Source organism: Pelodiscus sinensis, chromosome 4 (genome assembly GCF_052426305.1).
Source record: "Pelodiscus sinensis isolate ZL-2025 chromosome 4, ASM5242630v1, whole genome shotgun sequence".
NCBI classification, from domain to species: domain Eukaryota; kingdom Metazoa; phylum Chordata; order Testudines; family Trionychidae; genus Pelodiscus; species Pelodiscus sinensis.
This window is the reverse complement of record NC_143055.1, coordinates 133802623-133809831: the sequence shown is the minus strand read 5'-3', so window position 1 is coordinate 133809831 and position 7209 is coordinate 133802623. Positions and strand designations below refer to the sequence as shown.

Genomic DNA, 7209 nt, shown 5'->3' with positions numbered 1-7209 from the left:
GGAAGAGTAAGTTCTTCTGTGCTGTCTGTGTATCTTCCCCCCGCTACCAAGTCTTTCTGTCTATAAGAACCTCCCCGAAGAGTGATGGGGGAACAGACCCTCTCCTCACACTTTAGTTCACGAATTAGGCTGAATTTCTGCACACCAATTTTAGAGCATTTTTTAATCCCCCACTTTTCCTGTTCCATGGTCATAACCTTAACATAGTCCTTGAGTTAAATCAGGAGGCCTTTTTGTTTGGACTAATTCAGTCCGTCTCTCTTTTAGGCTTGCCAAATGTCTAATCATGCAAATCCAAAGACCCTTGCCCCGCCCCTGTCCCGCCCCTTCCCCATGGCTCCACCCCTGTTCACGCCTTCCCCCCTCTCTCCATCACTCACTGTCTCCCACCCTCTGTCTGGGGCTGGGAGATTGGGTGTGGGAGGAGATGTGTAGTGCAGACTCTAGGAGGGAGTAAGTTAGGCGGAAAATGCTTTAATGGGAACCAAAAGCACAGTCAGACACTGTCCTGTCCTGTCTGCCATTGTCTTTCATTTCAAAGCATGGGAAATCTTGTACCAGTTTGACATTGGTTTGCCACAGGATAATCCTTTGGGGAGGGGGGTGTAAATTCCAGACTAGAAAGGTGAGATTTTGTAACCACGACTCACTGTGCGTTAGGAGTTCCCTGATTGACGAGACGCATCTTTGCACATCGGGGCTGTTTGCCCCTTCGTTTTGTTGTGCTGCCTGGGAACTTCCGAGACTCAGAGGGATTTTTTGGTAGGGGAAACCAGCCCCCTTCCCAGGATACAGGAACTTTGATTAAACTATCTGAACCATCCCGTTTGTCCTTAGAATCTGGGGCTCTAGCAGCTCTCCTGCCAGAAAGAGAGACAATGAGAACAGCACCGGAGTTACAGATCCTGTTCTTTTGCTGTGAAGCATGATCACGCCGGCTCACGCAATATCTCAACTGACTATGCCTACCGTAAAATCTTGAGTATAATGCGCACTTTTTTCCCGATTTTTGGGGGGTCAAAGTCAGGGTGCGCATTATACTTTTTAAAGTTTTATTTTGGCAGCGCTTCAGGCTCCTTCAGGCTCCGCCCAGAAACTTTCCTGCTGCAGCGCGGCGAGGGGGTCGCCACCCCGCCAGGCTCCCAGACAAGGCAAGGAGCTGGCAGCGCCACCAGGCTGCAGTGCCCTGGCTCGCTGCCTGCCCGGTGCTCCTTCAGGCTGCGTCTGAGGGTCCCCGTGGCAGGCGCGAGCTCAGCGAGCACCAGGGAAACAAGAGACTGTGCAGCCCGAACCTCCCAGGAGAGCCTGCAGATGGGAGCGGTGTATCCCTCCCTCCCACTCTCCTGCAGTCCAGGGCCACCTCCTGGAAGCGGGCAAGGCTGGGCTTGGTGCTGGCGGGTCGGCTCCTGGCTGCGGGACAGCCACCTGTTGGCAGAAGTTGTGGGGCTGCTAAGCTCGATGGCTTCAAACCCCGGGGCACATTATACATAAGTGCGAACTTTTCCATTATGATAGGATTCAAAATTCAGGGTGCATATTATACATAGGTGCGCATTATACTCGAGATTTTACGGTATTTGCTGTCAGCCTCTGCCAAACCTGCCTCCTGAGGCCAGGTTGTCAGAGTGTCGAGGCTCAGCTCTGACTAGCCGGGGTGCAATGCTCACAGGACAATTGTCATGCTCTTCCCTTCCAAAGCTTCCAGCCAAGAGGAGAGCTGCTGTCTGTGCTAAAGCACTGGAATAGGACCTCTTACTGTGACCCCAGCTTCTGGCGCAGGTTTCCTCTGTCACCTAGACAAGGCCCTGGGCATTTCTGAGGTGCCAGCTGCCACGCTGTGTAGCTGTTCAGTCTCTCCTTCCTGCCGAGCTGCTTTCTCCGTGAGGAGGGACATCTAAATCCCCCGCATCCCTAGGCTGCAGGGATGGAGGAGGTATCGATAACTGGCGAGTTCGGCAGAACACAGAGTCTTTAAGAAGGGTGCACAGTGGCCCCCTCCGGCTTGTTGCAAGGGAATGGAGAAACCATGAATCAAGAAAGCCTTCTTGGCGTGGAAATGTGAACTGAACGTATTTCGGCCAGGCCTGGCCCTTGAAAAAACAGCACTGGTGTCTTCCTCATGCTACTGTAATTCTGGACAAGGATATAGTATGGCAGCTGATCAGTTTCCCAGGATCCTTTGTGCCTGTGCTGGATGCAAATGAGGGCTTTTGTTTTCCTTCTTCAGCCAGCCAGTCTCTTTACTTCTCATAGGAAAAAGATAACTCTCTTTTAGAAAGACAAACCCAACTGGCAACATTTCCCTCAGAACTAGAGGCAGGTCCAGCCTCCCTGCCTTAATTAACCCTCACTATTAAGAATTCACCCATGAGGTGCTTTATATATGTGTGTGCTGGCTTCATCTCCTTGCCCAGGTGAGCCTCAGTGGTCTGAGGTGCAGGCTTCAAACCTGTAGCTGTCTAGCAACAGAGTGGTTCAATTCCACCTCTTGGGCGGACCCTTGAAGGGCATGATGCAGGCTGTTGTCTGCATGTGAAATGGGCTAAAATACACCCACAAAGGAAAGAAAATTCAATTTCTTTCCTGGGAGTCTGTCCACACTGCAATGCTAAAGCCTGTTTGGCTCAGAGGCTTTTAATTTGCAGATTTAGATGCTCTGCTTTGGGAGAACCTCTCTGAGTGTTGAGATCTACTCAGGGTCCTAGAGGCCACGCTCACGTGATAACACCACAGTTAATTAGCTTGTGAGCCTGAGCGTAAGTCATCTGACAAGGACCAGCCACAGGCTTTCAATGGCAGTGAGGACAGATCTGAAGGGTGGTAAAGGATACCCCAGAGACCATAATGAAACTATTAACCACAGACAAAATCCCCTGCTGAAGGGAAACCCATGGGATGGAGGACGTATCAATAAATAGAGAATTCAGCAGAATTCAGAGTCTTTAAGAAGACTCTGGCCCTTGCAAAGGACTGGAGAAGCCACGAATCAAGAAAGGCTTCTCGGTGAGGAAATGTGAACTCTCCATATGCCTGCAATGCCCGGCCTTTGTACACCGGCAGCATCTCGCTCAGAAAACAGCACTGTTGTCTTCCTCATGCCAGCATATCAAGCACTGTAACTCTGGACAGTGATACAGTGCTGCAGCTGAGCTGTCTCCCAGGATCCTTTGTACCTACACAGGATGCAAATGAGGGCTTATGTTTTCCTTTTCCAACCAACCAGACTCTTTACTCCTTATAGTAGAAAATAACCCTCTTTCAGAAAGAGGAAAACAACCGGTAACATTAGTCTCAGAACCAGAAGCAGGTCCGTTCCCCTTACATTAGCTAACCCTCACTTATAAGAATTCATCCGTGAGGTGCTTTATATATGTGAGTGTTGGCCTCTTTTCTTTGCCCAGGTGAGCCTCAGTGGTCTGAGGTGCAGGCTTCAAACCTGTAGCTGTCTAGCAACAGAGTGGTTCAATTCCACCTCCTGGGTGGCCTGCTTCAAGTGCATGTTGTTGTCTGACTGTAAAAGCTACTGAAATCTTGGGGGAGAACATATAATTCTATAGTCATCTTTGTCCAGGGATTGTTCATTTGAAGGTTTGGGTGCTACCCCCCCTAAACTTTGGGACCATCTCAGGGCTCCACAACTCTTGGTTGAAGTGTTTACACAGCAGTTAATCAGCTGCTTTGCTTCAGCTGAGATCAGTTGGTAACAGCCAGCTACAGGTTTCCAGTTGCAGTATGTATATATTGTCAGGCGGGACTGGGCAAGATAGGGCCTGCTAAGCTCTTTGAATCAGCTCGCCCGGCGGGGAGGCATACGAAGTCTCCTACCCCCTCAAGGGGAATGCGGAACCAGAGGGAGCCACCAGCTGTTCCAAAGACCTCGTGTGCTCCCCCATGCCATGGGGCAACACGCAAATTCTCCCCACTTGCCAAGGTCCCACTCCTTTCACCCAAGTTCCCACCACCCAAGTGACCACTACCAAAATTGATGAAATGCCCCCCCTACAAAAGTTATTGCCTACCCCTGTCCTAATGGGATGTAGGCTACACTAGAGTACATAAATACCACATTCAAAAACAATTTTTCAATTGTTTATACTTTTTTTGTTATCCTATCTTTTTATTTTTCAATCTGAGCAAAGAACACATTGGTGTCCTTGCATGCCAACAGGTGGTGGAAAAGAATTGCTTGAAAATGAGTTCCCCCCCAAAAAAAGATATAGATCTAAATCTAGATCTACAAAACCAACAATTGGTCAAAGAAATTTTGTTGCGACTTTTCAAAAATACTTACCCCTGAGGAGAGATCGAGCAGAGAACCTTTCAGTCCCAAAATGAAATATTTCAGAAGTCTGTTTTTGAAATTATTTCTGTATCGGCAACAACCATCCTCCACTATAATGGCTTTTTGGAATTCTTGATCACATTGGAAATTTTTGTTCTGAACTTTATGCCGGCAGGTATTTTTAGTGACCTTTCAGATGGATTGCTTTTATTTGATTGAATGATCAGAGAATGGGTCTAAATATTTTGCTCTATTTTATTAATGTTATTAGCTCTGCGAGGAATCAATGTGCAAACTAATTACAGTTTCATTTAAATAATTAATAAAATATTTCAGATAATTTATGCTACACTACCTCCACACGGTGAAACAAGAGCCTCGCAGATTTTAATTACACACAGAAACACACACTGACCCAACATCTTCGGTGAGAAAAATGAATATTGCTCCTTCGGAATCAATAGATCTAAACTAATTTACATGAGCTGAGAATACATTTTCTATGAAATATTTCTTTGTGTGATGGGTATTAATTATCCATGATTCTTTCCCAGTGTACTGCTTTAACAGTTGCCATGGACTTCACGATTTCCTTCCCAAAATGGAAAGGCTGACCTATCCTAAAAAACCTATCATTTCTTTGTTCAATACACTGCATTTTTATTTTGGACCTGCGTATTTAAATCCTAATGCACCGAAGCATAAGAAGGATGTGGGTTTTGCCGCTGACATTTTTAAAGCCTGCCATACAGATCAGCAATTTAACCCCAGGTGGCTTTCTTAGGAGAGTTTAGAATTGTTGTGAAAGAAGAGCACAGTTATAGAGACTGGAAACCTATTGGTGGCAAAAGGATAGACATCCAGCAGTACAAGAGATAAGTGAAGGGGTATGGGATTTGATGTCCTAGAAAAATTCCAAGCCAGGGACCTGATTCCAGAAAGCATCCCTATTCACGGTCCCTGAATCTCCTAGACCATGTCTACACTATGCGAAAGATAGACTTCCAGGGTTCAATTTAGTGGGTCTAGTGAAGACCCGCTAAATCAAACTCAGAGGGCACCCCCATCGGCGCCAGTACTTCTGCTCTTCATGAGGAGTAAGGGAAGCCAATGAGGGCATTTTCTCCCCTCCACCTCCTGCTATGTGAATGGCGATTTAAGATATGTCAACTCCCGCTACATAATTGATGCAGCTGGAGTTGTGTATCTTAAGCCGACCTTCTGCTCGAGGGTAGACCAGGTCCTATTGACTACAGTGTGAGGTAGCAGATTTCTGCAATGGAGCCAATTCTTCTTGCTTGTTCAGTGGGTAATCTAGGGTAGTTGCAACTTCTCTTGCATCTGTGGGCTACAATTAATCCCATTGCAGCAGGAAAACAGACTCGGTACTTTGCTAAATTGCTAAATTCTATTTCTTAAAATCTGGAAAGTGCATAGAACTCTAAATCCACTGTAATTTACAGAATAGCGGATGAGCTATTTACAGGCCTGAGATACGGGGCTCACTTGGAAGGAACCCACAAGTTCCATAAAAAGATTTAACAAGAACAAATACAAAAGCCAGACTCCATCCTCTGCTGAGATCTGTTAGACCAGTGTTTCTCTACCAGTGGTACAAGTACCCTTAGAGGTACTCGAGAGAAGTCTGGAGGGTACGTCAACACAACTGAAATTTGGAGAAAACTAAATTTTTGTTGTAAGTTTTACAGCGCTTTATTATTTTTGTACTTTTTACACCCAAAAATTTCATTGCCCACCCATCTAAGATTAAGTTGTTTAAACAAATGTGTTGCAATAGTAGAAAAAAAATTGTATGTCTGAAAAGTGTAGGTACTGGGTGTGCTTATACATATATTTTTAAAAGGGGTACTTTATAAAAAAGGTTGAGCAACACTGTGTTAGCTGGCAAGTTATGCCACCCCAATTCTCATGCTGCACCAGCATTGGTTCCAAGCCGCTAGCCTAAATTAAAGCAGTTTGGGGGTGACACTAATTTACACCAATGGGCTAGTTGTGAATGGGTGTAGTTTGGATTCCAGCCTTCCCTCAACCCCAAGCACTCATACTAAGATAAGAAAACCAGTTGGTGCAGAAGTTGATTTCAATGTTTTATGTCAGCTGAGAGATTCCATAAAATGGGCAATTCTCAACTAGCTGGTTAGAGCCAGGTTTTGTCACTTTAGTATCATCTGAGCAGTGAAAATGACTGCAACGGAGAGAAAGAGTCTGTCCTATACCCTTGTGGGTATGATTTACTGCTGTTATATTCCCAGTTTACACTGTTAGAGCCAGTACCATCACATAAAACTGGTTCAAGAGAATGAAGGATCACGCCTTCTGTCTCCATTATATTTTAATTGGAAGGAAATCTATCTCTGACTTAATTTCCTTTCTTGTCTCCGCCACATTCTAGTAGATCAAGGGAAATGCAAATGAAGAGAGAATATTTTGGATATGCCTGATTTTAAAGTTGAATTTAAATAATGTCTCATGCCTCTGACTTTGTGTCAGTAACATTTTGCTTGCAAAACTGTGGAAACAACTCATGTTTCTTTGTGTGAGAAACAAGGTTGGGTTTGTTTCAGAGGGGGAAATGGAATTATGCATCACAATTATGAAAATGGAGATATCAGCTGCCTTGTGTTATCCAACCTGAAATTAGTCCTTTCATTACAATGCAGAAGGATTTATTTTGTGATGAAATGACACAGACCCAATTACTCGGGCGTATCAAGATACTCTTATACTTTTATTATGTAGCAGGAACTGTTGGCTGAGAAATTCAATCTCCTGGTTATCTGATTATTGGCCAGTGCAATTTAATATAGACACTTTGTTTTGAATTACAGCAATAGAAAAGTATTTTTCAAGTGGTTAACCTTGGTTTGCTTTTGGAAATCTCTATTTGGAAAGAGGTGAAGAGGACG

The 7209-nt window shown here is 45.1% G+C and overlaps 2 non-coding genes across 2 annotated transcripts; both read left to right on the top strand.

Annotated features, from left to right (window-relative positions):
* Positions 1-2408: 2408 nt before the first annotated feature.
* On the top strand, positions 2409-2495 carry TRNASTOP-UCA (transfer RNA opal suppressor (anticodon UCA)). The gene has a single exon. It is a non-coding gene; the product is annotated as a tRNA-Sec (tRNA).
* Positions 2496-3395: 900 nt separating this feature from the next.
* Positions 3396-3482, top strand: TRNASTOP-UCA (transfer RNA opal suppressor (anticodon UCA)). Its single transcript has one exon. It is a non-coding gene; the product is annotated as a tRNA-Sec (tRNA).
* The last annotated feature ends 3727 nt before the right edge of the window (positions 3483-7209 follow it).